This window comes from Egretta garzetta, unplaced genomic scaffold (assembly GCF_000687185.1).
Source record: "Egretta garzetta isolate BGI_Z169 unplaced genomic scaffold, ASM68718v1 scaffold108, whole genome shotgun sequence".
Lineage (NCBI taxonomy): Eukaryota > Metazoa > Chordata > Aves > Pelecaniformes > Ardeidae > Egretta > Egretta garzetta.
In genome coordinates, this window is record NW_009260614.1 from 4,395,226 (window position 1) to 4,412,157 (window position 16,932).

Here is a 16,932-nt window from a genome sequence, read left to right on the forward strand (position 1 = left end):
TGGACTTGTGTGCATTCAGGTTCCTCAGGTGGTCACGAACCTGGTCTTCTCCTACAGCAGGAGGGGTTTTGCCCTCCCGGTGCCCCTCATGCCATCCATCGACTCGGGAGGGGTGAGGAGAGAGGTTGCCAGTGAAGACTGAGGCAAAAAAGTCGTTGAGTACCTCAGCCTTCTCCTCATCTGCTGTTACCAGCCTGCCAGTCTTGCTCATCAGTGGGGGTACACTTTCTTTAACCATCCTTTTCCGGCTGATATGCCTGTAGAAACCCTTCTTATTATTCTTCGCATCCCTAGCCAAGTTCAGTTCCAGCTGCGCCTTGGCCTTCCTGACCCCATTCCTACACAACCTGACCGCTTCCCTATATTCTTCCCAGGATACCTGTCCCTGCTTCCACTGCCTGTGCAGTTCCCTCTTCTTCCTTAGTTCGACCAGCATCTCTTGTCTCAGCCACGCCGGTCTCTTCCCTTCTTTTCCTGATTTCTTACAGCTAGGGATCGAGAGCTCTTGCGCTCTGTGGATCACATCCTTAAAGATCCGCCAGCTCTGTTCTGCTCCCCTGTCTCTGAGGACCGTTTCCCAGGGAGTTCTTCTGACTATCTCCTTGAGGAGCTGGAAGTTTGCTTTTCTAAAATTTAGGGTCCTGACTATACTCTTTGTTCTTGTCATTTCCCTTAGGAGCGTGAGCTCCACCAGCGCGTGGTCACTGCAGCCCAGGCTGCCTCCGATCTTGACATCTCCGACGAGCTATGCGAGATGAAGCAAATGAGACATGGAGAGAAAAAAATAAGGTATCTGTGATCACCCAGCTGAAACAGAAATAAGTTGGCCAACATCTACATTTCAGTATCAAACATCTACAACTAAGCATAACCAAAAGAAAGTAATACAGGATGAGAAGAGCATGGAGAGACTGAAGGGAGATTTGGCACTAATGAGTGTAACATCTTATTCCTGGGTGGGCAGGGAATAGCACAGTAAAAAAACAGAGGTTAAGTAGTGGATAATCCATTCTAAGCAGCACTCTCATCCCAGCACAGTACCACATATTTATTTTAATTCTCTTTGTTATTGCCCTAAAGCTTGTTGCTTGTCTGGATCGAGACTAAAGATCAGGCTGCCCTTTGCTTAGTCCATTTTTTAAAGATCAGGGCAATTGACAGTTGCACTTAGCTAGGCTTGCACAAATAAAGGGACTTTTATGCCTACTGACCTCAAAGGTGAGCAAACATCACCTATATTTTGTGGACTTGGGAAATGAAATTGGGAGGAATTCGTTTATCTTCCCAAGGCTCACTCTAACGCAGCAGCATGGCTGGGTGCAGAAGCCAGGTGGCCAGACCCTGGGCGTTATCACGTTGTACTTCACTCAGTTCGTGCATTCCTTTTTACACACATTCAAGTCAGAGAAGAAAGCCAGACTTGAGAGCTCCCAGCACAGTGTCCTATACTCTATTCATCAGGTGAAGTGGCAGCCTATTTTATAAAGCTTCTCATAATTCTCTGTATACTTCCTTATAGCTCAGTGTATCCTCAGGAGAATACAGGGAGACAAAGATCGCTCATAACAGGACAACTCTGCGTTTTTCCAGTTGTCAAAGCATCATGTGTACCAGGCCCAGTCATTTACAAACCATCCAAGCTCTGTCTCTGTGCATTGCAAATCAAAATTACTTCTGACTCACTATTTTTCATTGTATGTCAAAAAAATTATTCCCCTCTTCTGCTGCTGCTCCAAGTACGTGCAACCAGACTTTTCTCATTGTTCTCAGGGGTGTGAAGATTTATTGTTTTCTCTGACCTGGTTGAACAGGATCTGTAATAAGTTGGAGCCAGCCTGTACTTTATGAAAAAAAAAGCAGTCCATTTCCCTGCTGTTTGGGCTCTGCCACAAATGCTATTTCAGACCAGATAAAAGCACCAGATGTTTTTTAGCAGAGCTACAGAATGTGCAGCACCTGTGAGAGGCAAGAGAATTCTGTTTCCTTTGCATGAACTGGAGTCTGTTAGAAGAGCAAAGATGAGGAATGGGAGCCAGGATGAAAAAGCTTCCTAGCTGTGCCTAGAACTTGAAAAAAGACCTCAGTACCTACAACGAAAGCTGTGTTTATTGGGGAAGAGGAGGGAAACGAGCTTCAATTTTGACACTCAGAGAAAAGCCAGACTTATTTAAATGTCTCCAGCAGGCAATGCATGGAGCTGGTGGGGACAGCTGGCCTGACTGCGGGCACTGACCACTGAAACATCCAGTCCTGCCGCTTTGGGTTCTTAGCCTTTAATTCTCCAGAAAAGCAAGGCTATCCCCAAAAAGGCATTGACACTGTAATTTAACACAGAAGATCCCAAAGCACACATGAAACATACTTCATAACAAGTTGCAGATGAGAAAATTGAAGCAGAAAGAAGTTTACACAACTTGCAGTCCCACTCAGGATCACCCACAGTCCACTAATTTCCAGTCATTAAAGTAGCAGATAAGCTCGTTGTTCCCAGCCAGCTTTGCCTACTGGGTGAGACCTAAGCCTCTGGTAATGAGCTCTGCTGGCATCGTAACGACGTGTGGAATATTAGCAGTTTTCTTGTGTAAGGCAGAAAGAGCACGGAAAAGGTAGGAGGCCCTCCACAGTACAACTAGCTGCCCTCTACTTCCCGCAAACATATGTATGTTTTTAATTAAGGAGAGATTTCAACCAAAGACCCTGACTAACCTAAACTTAAATACCGCAGTAATGAGCATAGCATAAATACATAGCCCAAACCCCACAGCGCATCTTGTTTCAGTACTGATGCAGGGGAATGGGCTGATAACCTGTCTCTGGGAAAGCGCTGGGTGATAATTAAACTGCGTTTTGTTCTCTTTCCACAGAAATATCCATGCAACAGAAGCATGCTATTCTAGTACAGAGGACCTATCTACCATATGTTAGAATTTCAGTTTTCCCACCATAGTATGCTTCCACCATCAACCCCTTCAACCATCCACTGATCCTAGCTGTCATTTTTCAGTATGACATTAAAACGTTTGAAGAATTGGTGCGATGTCTTTATAAAAAGGAGATTATTTCTTCACGCAGAAGTAACATATCTTGTGACAGCAGAGTAGCAAGGTGCCCCAAAGGACTTCACTCACCGACTGGATATTACTGCAGTGATTGCCAGGCAGAAAGGGCAGTCATGACTCCCAAAAATCCCAGTTTTACTAAAACAGATATGGAAAGGTTGAGAAAGCCTGATCCTATGCCAGATGTTCATTTTCATTTTAGAATATTTATTACAGAAAATCCTTTATAACATGGATTTTGTCTGTCAAATGCTATGATATAACCCAGATCCAGGAACTTGCACATACTTCAGTTTCCTGCCAATTTGGTTTTATTAATTGTACTACATAAACTGTATTATATGTTCCAATAAGGAAGAATCACCGTGCAAATGCTGCCAGTGTGGCTTTCTGTAGAGCACTGTACAGGGATACATGGTAAATGGCCTCTAATCTAGTTTCTGGTTTTACTGCTGGTCTAAAATGGAAACTCCCTCTATCTCAACAACGCTAACAGTGAAAGAGGAACAATGGTACCAACCTGATCTGTAAAGTGCTTTGAGTTGACCAGACTAAGTGTAGAAGGTACACATTAAAATAGCTCATGCTGCCTAGTATTTGTCTCAGTCCTAAATACTCACAGACAAGCTCAATGAACGCTGCAAATGCTCGGTTCTGTCAGAACTGACAACTAACCCTAATCTTCCAGGTGCACTACAGCCACTAACCTGACAGTCCTCGCAGCACCTGTAAAGCACATGCTTACTCCACTATGCAACAAAAGGCATGCAGACACACATCAACCATGTTTAGAAACAGGGGATGTAGTAATCGGTAATTATGCTCAATATTCCTCACAAGACTGCACGATGTGTCTCTCTCTGCAAACATCAGGGCTCAGTCACGGCAGCGTGCGTTGCAGTCCTAGCTTCCGACAGCACAAATGCACTATACACGTCTTGGATTTGGCTGGAGGAAAATGCCAGCTTCCTAGCAGCTGTGAAGTTATGAAAGAAAGAAAGGAAAGGAGGTAAATTGTGTGTTCTTTTGCCCTGTTTAGAAGAAACAGAATCTGAGGAGGGTGGCAACAAATATAAAGTTAACAAGTGGAAAAATACAATTTAGGTAAATTAACCTGTGGAACTCAATGCCAGAATATATTAAAGGTAATTAAGATAATTATATTTCAGTGGTAGCTATGCTAATTCTAATTAGAATAAAAAAGTATGAGACAACCCTTAACTCTTGATGAAAAACTTCTCTGAACAGATTCTATAATTGACATCACACTTAAGGTTTGCCTCTCTTTCCTTTGAGCCTGTGATAACAGTTGGCTTCTCAGAGGGGATGTTCGCTTGAACAGGCTTCTGGTCTGTTCCAGTTGGTAATTCCCCTGTACCTTTCGTTTTATATTCTTTGCAATACATCTAAGAATGCTTGTGGCAAAAGAACAGAAATAGGAGATTACTATGAGATATCTACTGAAGAAAGGAAATAAGAGGGTTTTTTTGATGAAAAACACTTAAAAATATGAATTAAGCCACGCCACACCCATCTAGCATGCAAATTGTATGCATAGCTAAAGAAAAAAGATGGAAGATATTTGCAAACTGGGCTTAAAATGTCATGGAAACAGCTGCCCTCCCAACAGACTGAAAATTCATTTCCTCGTTGTATACAGGCAAGTATGGCAGAGAAACCTACCCACTCGCATCCATACGTAACGTATCACACCAAAAGCTATGATATTTAAGCAGACTATAAATACTGACCAAAAACCCTAACAAATGATCAAATCTTGTTGAGTTTTTTTTGCAAGTGGGCTTGTTTTAGGAAATTATTAATACTTTGTGACATCAAGGTCGTAAAACAAAGCCATTACCATATTGCAGTTCCAGAGAAAATTGCCTTGAGAATGACATACTGCAATGACCTTCAGGTCCCAATAGTCAAGGAATTGAAGTCTGACAATTTCCCCACTTACAGTCCCCAGCTCAGGCAGATCCCCCTTCACGGGGCTGACATGACTGATCTGGGGAAGAACAGCCAAGGAGATTTGTAATACAGGGCTCTGCCCTGCAGATGTTTCCATAGAAAATAAAGAGGATATTAGAGATCAACCCCTTCAAACTTGCAGGGCAGTTTCACTCTCCCTATCCCCACATTGCAAAAAACCCATATCACTATATTTAAATATCAGTTTGGATACTTGGTAGATCTAGAAGTACATAAGCGGGTCAAGCTGGGCAGCAGACAAAGAAACTAGAACCTTGTTTGATTCATTCCATCATTGCTGCCTTGAGACTGTATTGTTTTGAGAGATATGAAGTGCATAGAAAATATTGTAAGCTTATATCACAGAGGCAGACAGAAGGGTGAAATACTTCTCCTATCCCAGTGTAGGCTTGAAGGAGGCGGGTGTCATTCCCAACAGAAAACAAGTCCTGTCCCACAACAATTTTGGCATTTGTTTTTATAGGAACTCTGCCTGCAGACTGCCAAAGCCATGGGCTTACCTAGGATGTGCTGCCACCCAGCTCTGCTGGAAGCCAGGCTCTGATCTCTGCAGCAGCAGATTATTTGCAATCGTTTTCCACCTCCACAACCCTCTGGCCTACAGCAGACTGTATGATCATATCAGTGAGAAAGATGTTTTTGTCACCCATTGCAATGAAATCGCATCCAAGCAGCGTTTGATTTTCCAATTATATTCCTGCCTTTTACCCTATTTTCCAGTTACATAAGGAAGTCAAATGCCTTCCTCAGGGTTACACTGACTGATGTACTGGGGAAATAAAAACTACTTCTGGCAGCCAAGATGTCTTTTCAATCATTCATTTCCATAAAATTCCAGTTCTAATAAACCAATTTATAACCTACAATCCTGCCAGATGAGGCATGTCTAGTTCATCTGTATGCCTTTCATTTGATGTGTATTTGTATGCACACTACATTCTGTAGCACCTTTATCATGAGGTTATTTTCAGTAAGTAATAATAATATTTCCATTCTGAGACAAGATTTACTAAGCACAGCTGTGTATAGTATATTACAATGCACTAAAACAAGGGATGTTCATAAAGGGCATTTTGCTGTATTCTGGTTATATTGTGTTAAACCTTCACGTCCAGTAACAGTTAAGCCCAATGAAGCAGCTGACTGATAAACTGTACAATCAAACCCATTCGTATAGCTGCTATATATTCATTTTACAACAAAGATTGTGTGTGCAACTCTGTCTTTTTCTATTCCACTCCAACACGTCTCCTAAGCTGAAGTAATTCAGTGCAGGTGGCATTTGTATTACTGCATCATCTATCTACAGGAGATGAACTCCCAAAAGGCAGAGGAAGCCAACAGCTCAAGCCCAGCTCATACTCACCCTAATGACAATATGTAACATTTTCTGGCCTTCGAGCACCTTTATCACCTGATGTCAGTGTGCATTTCAGGAGGTTAACTAGGAATTCACTGATCAGACAAAGAGGGTTGTCACTGAAGAATAGTATAGCCACAGAGGACGTAGGGCACACTCAATTCATATAGCCCTATCTGCTTGGGAAGCAGCTTACCCGATTCAGAATCCTCCTATAGTGCAGCAGTAAACAGTATCTTACATTAACAACTGAAATACTGAACAGATAAATTGCACAACTGCATTTGTTTTATTTTAGCACCCAGATAAGTGGATGAAATAACCAAATAATCACCAAATAACCAGTGTAGGGGTGGGGGAAATCTGTGTTTCATGTTTAGGGGTTAAAAGTAGTATTTTTTCAACATCTAAGACATTTTTCTGAGCTACTGATCAATTTGTGTTTAACCAAGTAAACCTATATAGTGTCATACACAAATGTCCTGCATGCACAAACATATAAATACTTGCATATAGCCATGTTTATTAAAAGGCATAAAACCTGCACCAATGTTAATTGTGTAAGTAGTTAAGGGAAGAAGTCAATTGTACTCAATATAGTGGACAAAGGCCACATTTTAGGCCCAAACTCTCTTCTCTTGGGCAAGACATTTCAAACTTTCCTGTTTCAGTTCCACCACCTGTATATTGGCAGCATCTTTTTTTCCCTGCAGGTGCGCTGCCTGGGTGAATGAAGTTTTTAGCCATTCAGTTAAAGACTCTATCAAAATAATACTAGCAAGCACACACTCCGAATTGGAAAACTAAATCCCAAAGTAGACTTGGAAACTATTATAAAAATATACTTATATCTAGCAAACCAGCTTGTTCTCAGCTGATAGGAGTACTGATTTCAGGAACTATGTTACGAGAATGATCAAGAGAGGGAAGTGGTAATGGTGTAGGGATCAGTCTCTGTTCTCAGCTCTGGTACCAGTCTAAGAGTCAAAACCAGTACCTGCATGGAAAGCTTTGCTCAGCAGCCTAGAAATCTCCAGGACAAATGACGTTTAGGGAGATAATAGTTCCCAAAGACCAGGAAGAACACCACTAAATACTTTTGTGGGTAAGCCAACGCATTGCTCTTTACTCATATGGGAAAGAGGGGCATTCAACACCCCTTCACCTCATCCATTAAGTTCTGTCTTCAGAGTATGGGAGCACAAGTACAGTCACCAAGAGAGTAAATGCTATTATTGAACATTATTATTTGTGTATCATGTCTATTAAATCTGAACAAGATACCAAGAGAAGAAGAACTGCAATCAAAGCAGAAAAACAAAGCTAATGCAAAATAATCTTGATAAACTGTGGAAGCAGAAAAATCACAATATGATTCAGCTAAGACAAGCCATAGTACAACTCCACATGCATCTGGATAAATAAAAAAAAAAAAAGATGGGGGAGGGGTGGGAACAGATACCAGGGAAATATCCGCTGATTACAACAGACTGAAAACTGAACATTAGCTCTGCGCAAAAGATAAATCATGGATAATTTCAGTTTAAACCAAAACATTTAAATTCCTCAGTTACAAACTGCTTGAAACAAGGTATTACAAAGCGAGCTGTTCCTCAATATTGGCTCCAGACAGTACAATTCATGCTGGAAACAGTCACTAGACTAAACCCTGGCGCTGTTTCTTCTCTTCTCAGGTCTCCCTGCCTGCGAGGGTGGAGGCATCAGCAACCACAGCAATAAAAAGCAGTGGCCACACCAGCTGGCAGTGGTTTCCTCCCTTCATGGCTCCAGGAGAACAGCTCATATTTTATTCATGGAAAAAAATGAGGCCTCTGGAGGTCTAAGCAAAAAAAAAAAAAACAACCAGGAAGTAAATATTTCTTGGGGGCACTCAGTGGCAAGCTGGCAAGTGTCCAGGACACCAAGAAGGAGAGGTGGTAGGAAGGAGGATCACAAAGGAAAACTGCACACTGAACGGTGACCCAGGGCAGCAGGGAACAAATTCAGCTGGGGTCCTGTAGTGGGGGTCCCGCAGGGAGCCACTGCATCGCCAGGGGAATGCATGCTGCAGGGTTGGTGTGGATGCATTCCAGGATGGGATCCCTTCAAGGTTTGGTTTGGAAAGGCTGATATTTACCCCAGCCACTTGCATAAGCTGCTGCTTTGAGTTCTCCAGGTAATCTCCACTTTGCCACACTCCTCCCAGGTCCTAAAACTACATCACCCTAAAGGCTGTTCTGCATGTGCCTTCAGAACAGGAGCATGCCTGAGCTCAGAACAAGCACCTTCCTGGGAAAAGAGGTCTTGTCTTCTCACACAGCCAGCCAGCCCTCTTCCATCTCCTTGTGCCCCCAATAACAAAGACCACCATTAATATCAGTAGAGAAAACAATCCTCTGCAATCCTTTCACTTCCCTGAGAAGACCAACGTGAAGCTGCAGATGTCATTTGTTGGCCACTAACTGGAGACACAGAAGTGTCCTGTAAGCTCTAATTGTGTGCAGAGGAGCAACCATCAGCCCTCCGCAGCTCAAACCTAATGCACAGAACCGGCTGTTCCTAATTTCATATGCCTTACCATGAGGGCTGACTGTTTCTGAACTCTAATTATGTCGCACAGGACACTGTAAAAAGACCTTTCTGAGAAGCCTGAATTCCTCTTTGCAGATTTCTGGAATCTGCAGGGAAAGAAAAAAGCTACCTATTACTTTCTGACAGATTCCTAAAAGAGCATACATGCAGGGGAAGATTTATTTCTTGAAAATGACAACATAAATGTAGCATTTTACATTAACATTCATCCTTCATTGTTTTAATTACCGTCCAATGAATATTAGCCCTCAGAACATCTCCCCTACAGGGCTGAGCAAATGGGAAACAAGTCATAGCAGGGCAGTCAGAATGAAAGGAAGGGAAAAAACCCAAGACAATAAAAAATCCCACACATCAGGGAAGAAAGAAAAATGCACCCTGGGATGCAGCAGCCAACATTCATTTAGTAACGTCAACATTTTATATGCAAAGCTTTCCTGGGTGGCAGTAAAACATATGGATTAATAATGGCATGTGGTGGGATTAGATAAAAAATAAATTAATATTTAAGGTGCTCTTTATGGTATGGGGGGTGAGGGGAGGAAGAAATAATTCTGTATCAGTGCAAGCATCACCTAAGGTTACTGTTGTAAGAATGAAATTTTAAAAACAACAACCTCACCCTAAAGACCACCCCTAAATTAAATCCTGGTTTTACTCAAGTCGGTGCGAGTTTTCTCCTGCACTGCTATAGGACTAGGAGTTCATTTTGAAAATCCCACTCAAATGCATCCAGCTGCCTCCAGCATGCAAATGCGCAATTCCCATTGGAAACTGAAGTTCAGGCAAGCAAATTCTGAGCTGGTATCAGAAACCTCAGCCTTCAGCGCCAGGACACTTCTCTGCTCTTCATTTACTGACAGTTTCTCCCTTACCAATGTATGAACCCCAATTCCCCCAGCCACAGGTATCTACAACAGAGATTACCAAAAAAACCCAAAACCAAACTTAAAAAACTCTCAGAATAGAGAAATAGTTTAAGTGCTCTAACCAGAAGACAATTTAAGTGGACATTTTTTAAACTCAAAGCTCTTTAAATGCTTTAACAGAAATCAAGCTATTAAGAAAATAAACTTTTAAATAAAAGGTGAGCAAAATCCTCACATCACAAATGCTCTGCTAGGGGCACTGTATCTTAGCATCTGTCTGGCCTCTGTAAGACTTGTAACGATGGTCTGACGCTTATCGAGAGGGAGCCCAAAAGCATTTTACAAAATCTGGCACCAAACCTGCAAATGTATAAGCATATCTTTAAGTATCTGGATATATACTAAAGACAGCCTGTCAATTTACGAAACAAAAATATAATTAATAATCCATATGTAGGAAGGGGTTTCAGGCTTCTCCAAGCCAATTTTGATAGAAACTTTTTATCCTGCGACTTATAGTGTGAAAGCTATACGACCAACCAAGGAAGATGATTAAGCACAGATTCTATGCAACCAAAGTGCTCTTAGATGCTTTGGATGCATGGAACAAAAGGGACTGATAGAAGGATTTTCCCTTCCTGCCACAGTTAAAGCTGCTTTGAGGAAATGCAAGTAAAAAACCTACAAAGGAGGGGATAAATAAGCTAATGTTTAAGTTTGATTAGATTAACTCTGTTGCTCTGACACACCATTAAAGCAAGACCTACTGGATACTGGACAATATAGGAAAACTGTCTTAACATTTTGTTAAAGTGTCCTGTTCTTACACAGCGCTTAAACGCAGTATCAGTGAAGTGATAAATTACTCTGCTGCTTAAATGGAGCTCTTGCAACATTGGAACTTACTGCCCTTTCCTGTTGCGTCTGCATTTAATCTGACCACCAGCTTACAGTGGGTCAGTAGAAAAAGAGCAGCATGGGTGCAGGGAAATCAGGTATTTTCAAGGAAGTCACTAAACATCAAGAGATACCCCAACCTGACTGTGCTCAAACCTGCAGGTAAGTCTCACTTACTCAGTAAAGCGCACTCTGATAGGATTTGTTCACTGGGAAGGGCAAAACCCAGATGACTAATGCAGGAAAAGAAAAACTTTTTCTCTCCCCACCCCCATTTCTCAGACTTCTATGATAGCTTCAGTACAGTAGCCCTAGAAACAATGAACAATAACTGTCTTTAATCAGAGGATATACCCAACCTAATTAAGGCAAGGGAAATTTAAGGGGACAGCCCTAAATTTAGGGAGTTAGCCCAGGTGGAATGGAGCCTGGATTGCAGGGTTAATATCCAACAGTAGTGTCCTGTCACATCTCATTTGCAAGATGCTGCCTGGAGCCCTAGGGCCAACCTGGCACCATGCTGGCCTGCAGCCAACTCTAACCATACAGACTTTAATCCCATAAAACAGAATACACCTTTACTCAGTAATGCAGCACTGTTTCCTTTCGTTTCTCCCAGACTAAGGAAAGGTTCACAGCCCATCTTCTCTTGGGACAATCAAAGTCCACATGCATATTTTGGTATTATGCTCTAGACTGAAAATGGTACACCAAGTCATCATTTAAATCCCAAATTGATATGCAGCCACTAAAACAAATCTTAAGAGTACAAGTCCTATTTTTCATTGCATATCTAGGCAAAACCACATCAAACATTTGGATTAAAATTCACCTGTACATACAGAGGTCTGAAGATCACAACTGCATTTTTATTTTTGTCAGATTTTTCTCACTTCCTCTATCATAAGCACTCTGCAGTCAAGCCAGTCTCAACCCTTACCTTAATCTTTTGCTAAATTCCTCCTTTATGCTTTAGGAACTTCAGGGTTTGGAATACTGCAGCTCTTCCTTCTGATATTTCTAAATCCATGCGCTGCAGACTTGAAGGAATCCAGAGTGCTACAGCCTGGTAACTCCTGGACTCCTGATAAACAACACCATTGTTGCATTTTCATCTTTCACATACATAAAATGAGCACAAATAAATGTTGTTTAAGATTTATTTTGTTGCATTCAGCCAAACACTTTTGCCCATCATTTAAGAGACCGGATTCAGCTGAAATGGATTGCATAATGTTACGCAGTACCAATTAGGGGAATATTACCGGACTGCTGATGTAAGGAACAAACACAAAAAAGTACAAATGCCGGCTGCACTAAACAGAAGTATTGTTCTATATCATGGCTGCACCGTATCTGACCAAAAGTCACAACTCTAAAAAAGATAAAATCCACTTTGTATCAACTTCATTGGAAATTGCTTTTGAAGTTTCTGATAAACATCAGTCGAGTCAGTCCACATTCCCATTATTATGAGAAACAGAAGCCACAGAGACCAAGCGTTAAGTCTGAAAACACAAACTAAGTGGCACACCGGTAAAAGAATGAATGAACCCAAACTGTCTACCTCCGTTTCAAACTATTGGATGGTACCATTCATCAGAGCTTAGCCGACACAGCCCTCAGAACAATCCTCTGGTTTTGTACTAGCTTGAGGCTGAGTCTTCAAGCAGAAGGCTCACAGAGCCATCAGGTTCTTTCTTCTTCTTCAAGATCCTTCCTCTTACGCAAGGGAGTCCCAGCAAGGCACTCGCTGCTGCAGGATGCTCTTTGCAATATCTACATTTGGCAACACAATCGCTTTCTCAGCTTCCTCAGTGTAAAGGGGGAGCGCATGTCCTCCCCAGCAGCAGGCATTTGTGCAAACAGAACCCTGCTACAGTCACTAAAATAGTGACATGAGAACCTGACATGGAGGAGAAAAGGTACTGCTCCATGCCAGCCCCCAGCTGCAGGTGCAAGCAGCTGAGTGCTCACAGGGCAACTGCCGCAAGGAGAAAAGCATGGCAAGTACAAAGGATCATTCCCCTCTCCTACACTTTCAGCTTTATCAACAGCACTAGTAGCCAATAGCTCCATTGTGGCAGCTAGGAAGATGTACGCTGAAAGAATTTACCTTTTGTTGCAGACAAAAGAGGAATTCTAGGAGAAAGTCTATTCTCTTGGTGGTCATGGGTGACCCTATGTGGCTTTTAATACAGGTGTCCATACTCCCTCTACTGACTAAAGCTGTAACCACACATCTGGTCTTGTACTGGACACTCATAATTCTCTGTTACATGCTTGGGGGGGGGTGGGGGTGGTGGAAATTTCAATTACATTGTTAGTCTTAAGCATCCAAAGAGCAGGAGGGTAGGACTAGCAGGTCACGGCTCCTGAATCCTTTTCTTGTAACCTAGTGTGAAACACTGGACAAATCAGAATTCATTCCCCAACACACACATAAAAATCATAATAAAGCTTCTCTAGCTTAAAATTGCAGTGCTCTAAATCCACTCTTAAGTATTTTCAGTTGCTTATAGAAAAGAATTGCAAATATATACAACATTAGAGTCTCCTGGTAGCAGTAAGCTGAAATTGATCTTTCCAGCTACTCTGTCACCACAGTCTGTGACTTGCCTCACTTCTAGCAGTATGAATTTCCTAACCACAGATGAAGACAGCATGCTGCTTATAATTTCGTGCAACGGCATTAAAAAAAACATTTAAAGGTACTTAATGAAAATGTAAAAAGCAATGCAATGCCATAAATAAAAGCGGTCAGGTAGCAGGGCGGGCAGATGTCATGCTGTATTTACTCAGACTCTTCTGGTGAGCTGCCATTGCTCTGCAGCTACTAGAGATGCTAACAAGAGAGGATGAGGCAGTGGATGTGGAAATAAGCTAGGAGATGGCAGTGCGCTGGTGGAGAGTGAATGCGTGACCTCAGCCATTATAGTCAAGAAGAAATTTTAAATGGCACACATAACATTAGCTCAGATTGACACAACTGTACCTCCCAGGGACAGTCTAATAATACATGAAGAATGGAGGGTGCCACGATACTAAAAGAACAAATTCATGCCCTGCATATACTGACAACGTCATCCCTGGGTTTGCACAGCAGCTCTAGAGCAATTAGGGCCCTGTCACTCTGGGTGCAGGCATGCTGAGCCCATGAAACCCCCCAACACAGTGATGCCCTGTTCCATAAAGCACCAGTCCAGCCTCCCTTCTAACCACCCCATCATTACTTTCACTCCTGGTATTTATACCAGCTTCGTTTTATGCTTTCAGCCTCAGTGAACACAAAATGCTTGGTAGCATCAGAATTCATTCCACTGTCTCCAACCTAACTATGAGAGAGCAAGCGAAACGGGAATAGCCTCCAAGGGGACTGCAGACTCCGCATTTCCCTGGCAGCAAGACCGTCTGTCCTACGTGACCTACTTGTAGCTGCTGAACAACAGCACGCTGCAATAGGAGGTGACAGCTTTAACTGAGACTGCAGGGCTGGTGGGGACGGGGAACGGACAGCCGAAGGAACTTTGCACTTCTCTTAACACTGTAATTTAAGGTCTCAGCCCCTGGCCTTTTAGACCTGCTGGATAACGTATATCGGTGTTAGCCCTAACAATAACAGTAAGCTGAACTCACAGATTTAACCCAAAAGCAAAATGACCTTGAATACTAAGCAGTTCTCCCCTCCCTCCCAAAACCACTGTATGTAAGAATTTTTTTATTATTTATCTGTACTGAATAGGCAGTACAGATACCTACTTTCCACTAACAAATGCTAAAGTTAGTTTCCTCTCTTATGCTTTATTTCTGTTGCCTTCTGGATTTTACACCTCACATCCCCCATCACAATTTCATCACTGTTGCTCTTCGCTGCCTTCAACTACTGCCTCACTTTTAACGTCTTCACTAGTTTCAACTTCTTGTTCGAACTCAAAACAAGCCATCATCAGTTTCACCAATCATTGCATGCAAAACAGCAATTCTTTTGCCACAGCTTCTGCATTTACCCAACCCTCTGACAGAACCTGCTGCACTGGGCTTTGGTTTCCTTATAGGGACTAGAGCACAAGCCCTTGAGGGGAGCTCATCTGAGAAGAGCCTCCACATGGTCTTTACAGGACCTGTCCCCTACATCGAGCACCTGCAGCTGGGACTTCCTTGCTCCTGGGATGACCACAAGATCACTATTTATTTCTCTGATGGTGTGATGGTGGTCTCCATTACTAGTAGTAGATGAATATACTCAAGATGACCATTCCCCTTACTAACTAGAACATTAGCAAAAAGCCTTTATCTGTACTCTATACTAATTACAAATACTCAATAAACTTTTCCTATATAAATTTTATGGTGGGAGGGAGACAGGTCAGGAAGAATAATCTTAAATTCAGGGTTATTCTCCTTTCAGGCTAATACAATACATCTACTGCGTGCATGTGTATTTGGGTACTATATTTGACACATTAAAAGAGTTCTGCCATTTCAGCACTGAATTTGGAATTCATTTTATTCTGGATTCATCCTGTGATCTCAACAGACAGACTACAATAAAAACAGTTCACACTTTGGGACAGATAGGTTTTAAAACTAATTTAGGCTCAGGTCTGTCTATCCACCTGCCACACATCCCTATCAATATTGTTGTGCCTTCAATAAATATTTGTTCCATGTTTGCTAAACTACAGAACCACTTTGGGTAAGCAAGGAGTTACTGCCTACACAGGGGCTGCAGCCCTTTAGAAGACCGTGCTCCAGAGAAACACATTGCAACTAGTTCACAGAAACATATCACAAAATATGTCATCAGGCTCTCTGCAACAATTCTAATGAATGGCCTTTCTTACTGCCCTTTGGGTGCTTATCAGCAGCAATCCTGCACATACAGGGGGAAAATTAATGCTCGCCAGAAAAATTGTATCTTATCTAGAGGCTGGTACTTCCTAAGAGCATAACAACTGTTTAATTTGGCAAGAAACCAAAGCAAGTCCAGTATGCTGTAGTGACAGACTTTTACGACCAGCAGTGCTGTATGCAGCTGCAGTATTTCACTGTCTCACGTTGGGCTCTGCTGAGCAGTGCAGTCAGTTAAATCCAAAAGACAAGAGTAACACAGTGAGCTCGAGGTATTACAGGAACAATGTGTTCATCCGGTACGTGTGCTACAAACAATCTGAATACTGAAAAAAAATGCCAACTGTTTTACCTTCCTATGCCACATAACTGTGGTGTTATTTAGTTTTCTACTTTACCTCCAGTAGAGGCAAAGTTAATCCACAGTTAATTCAGCCAGTCACGCAAAGGCTGCAGACCACTTATCATTTCACCCTTAAGTAACACTTATCCCAAAAAGGAATCAAGTACAGTTATTAATAAAAAAAAAAAACCCAACAAAAAAAACCCCCAAAAAACCACAAAACAAGATTAAAGCACTGACCACCTTGCCTACATACAAACTCGGATATCAGACTGCACTTTGTGTAACGGAAACTTCACCCTCCAGAGTTTGAAAGTCTTACAAGAAACCTCGGCAAACTCCATCACTGTCAGGCCACAGGCTGAACCAGTTCCACATGCTGAAGGCAACGGTCTCATCTGCAAGCGTTCACGTACTAATCTCAAAACGCCAAGCAAGAGGCACTGACAACAATACCGGAATGCAAATGTTGTGGCAAGTGAGAGGAAGTTACTCCCTTAGAAGTGCATCACCGCTCTCCCAGGGCTTCAAATATGATCAGTTCTAAGTTCCTGCCTCACAACAATCTTAGAATAGAAACACTTCCCGGTGAATCAAGAACCCAGACTGAAGGGCATATCCTCTGCTCACTGAGTGAACATGAACGTCCTTTTCTGGAGCATAAGCAGCTAAAGGATGCATCGAGGCCCTAGTAACTACTGAGGTTTAAAACTAGGAAACTCTTAACAGTAGCACCAGAACCACACCCCTACATTATAACTACTTACAGTATTTTGTGATGTATCTTTTATTGCTTCCATTTTATAGGGGGAAATAAAGGTAGCTAGAAGAAACAAAGGTTTAGTCTGCTGAATAATTACTGAACTCCTGAACATATTACTGTTTTTATTAATTGGCTTAACACTTAAGCAGTCCGTAGGGCAGGAAGAGCAGCCAGACTCCAAAACTGCCCAGCACAGCCCCACC

The 16,932-nt window shown here is 42.2% G+C and overlaps 1 protein-coding gene across 2 annotated transcripts in view; it reads right to left on the bottom strand.

Moving 5' to 3' along the window:
• The window catches only part of CLIP2 (CAP-Gly domain containing linker protein 2), a 103,798-nt gene extending 87,440 nt beyond the window's left edge, over positions 1–16,358 (bottom strand). For both annotated transcript variants that reach the window (XM_035900638.1, XM_035900639.1), the window contains exon 1: positions 16,289–16,358. The gene's annotated coding sequence lies outside the window, so the exon portion shown is untranslated. The remainder of the gene's footprint in view (positions 1–16,288) is intronic.
• Positions 16,359–16,932: the final 574 nt, after the last annotated feature.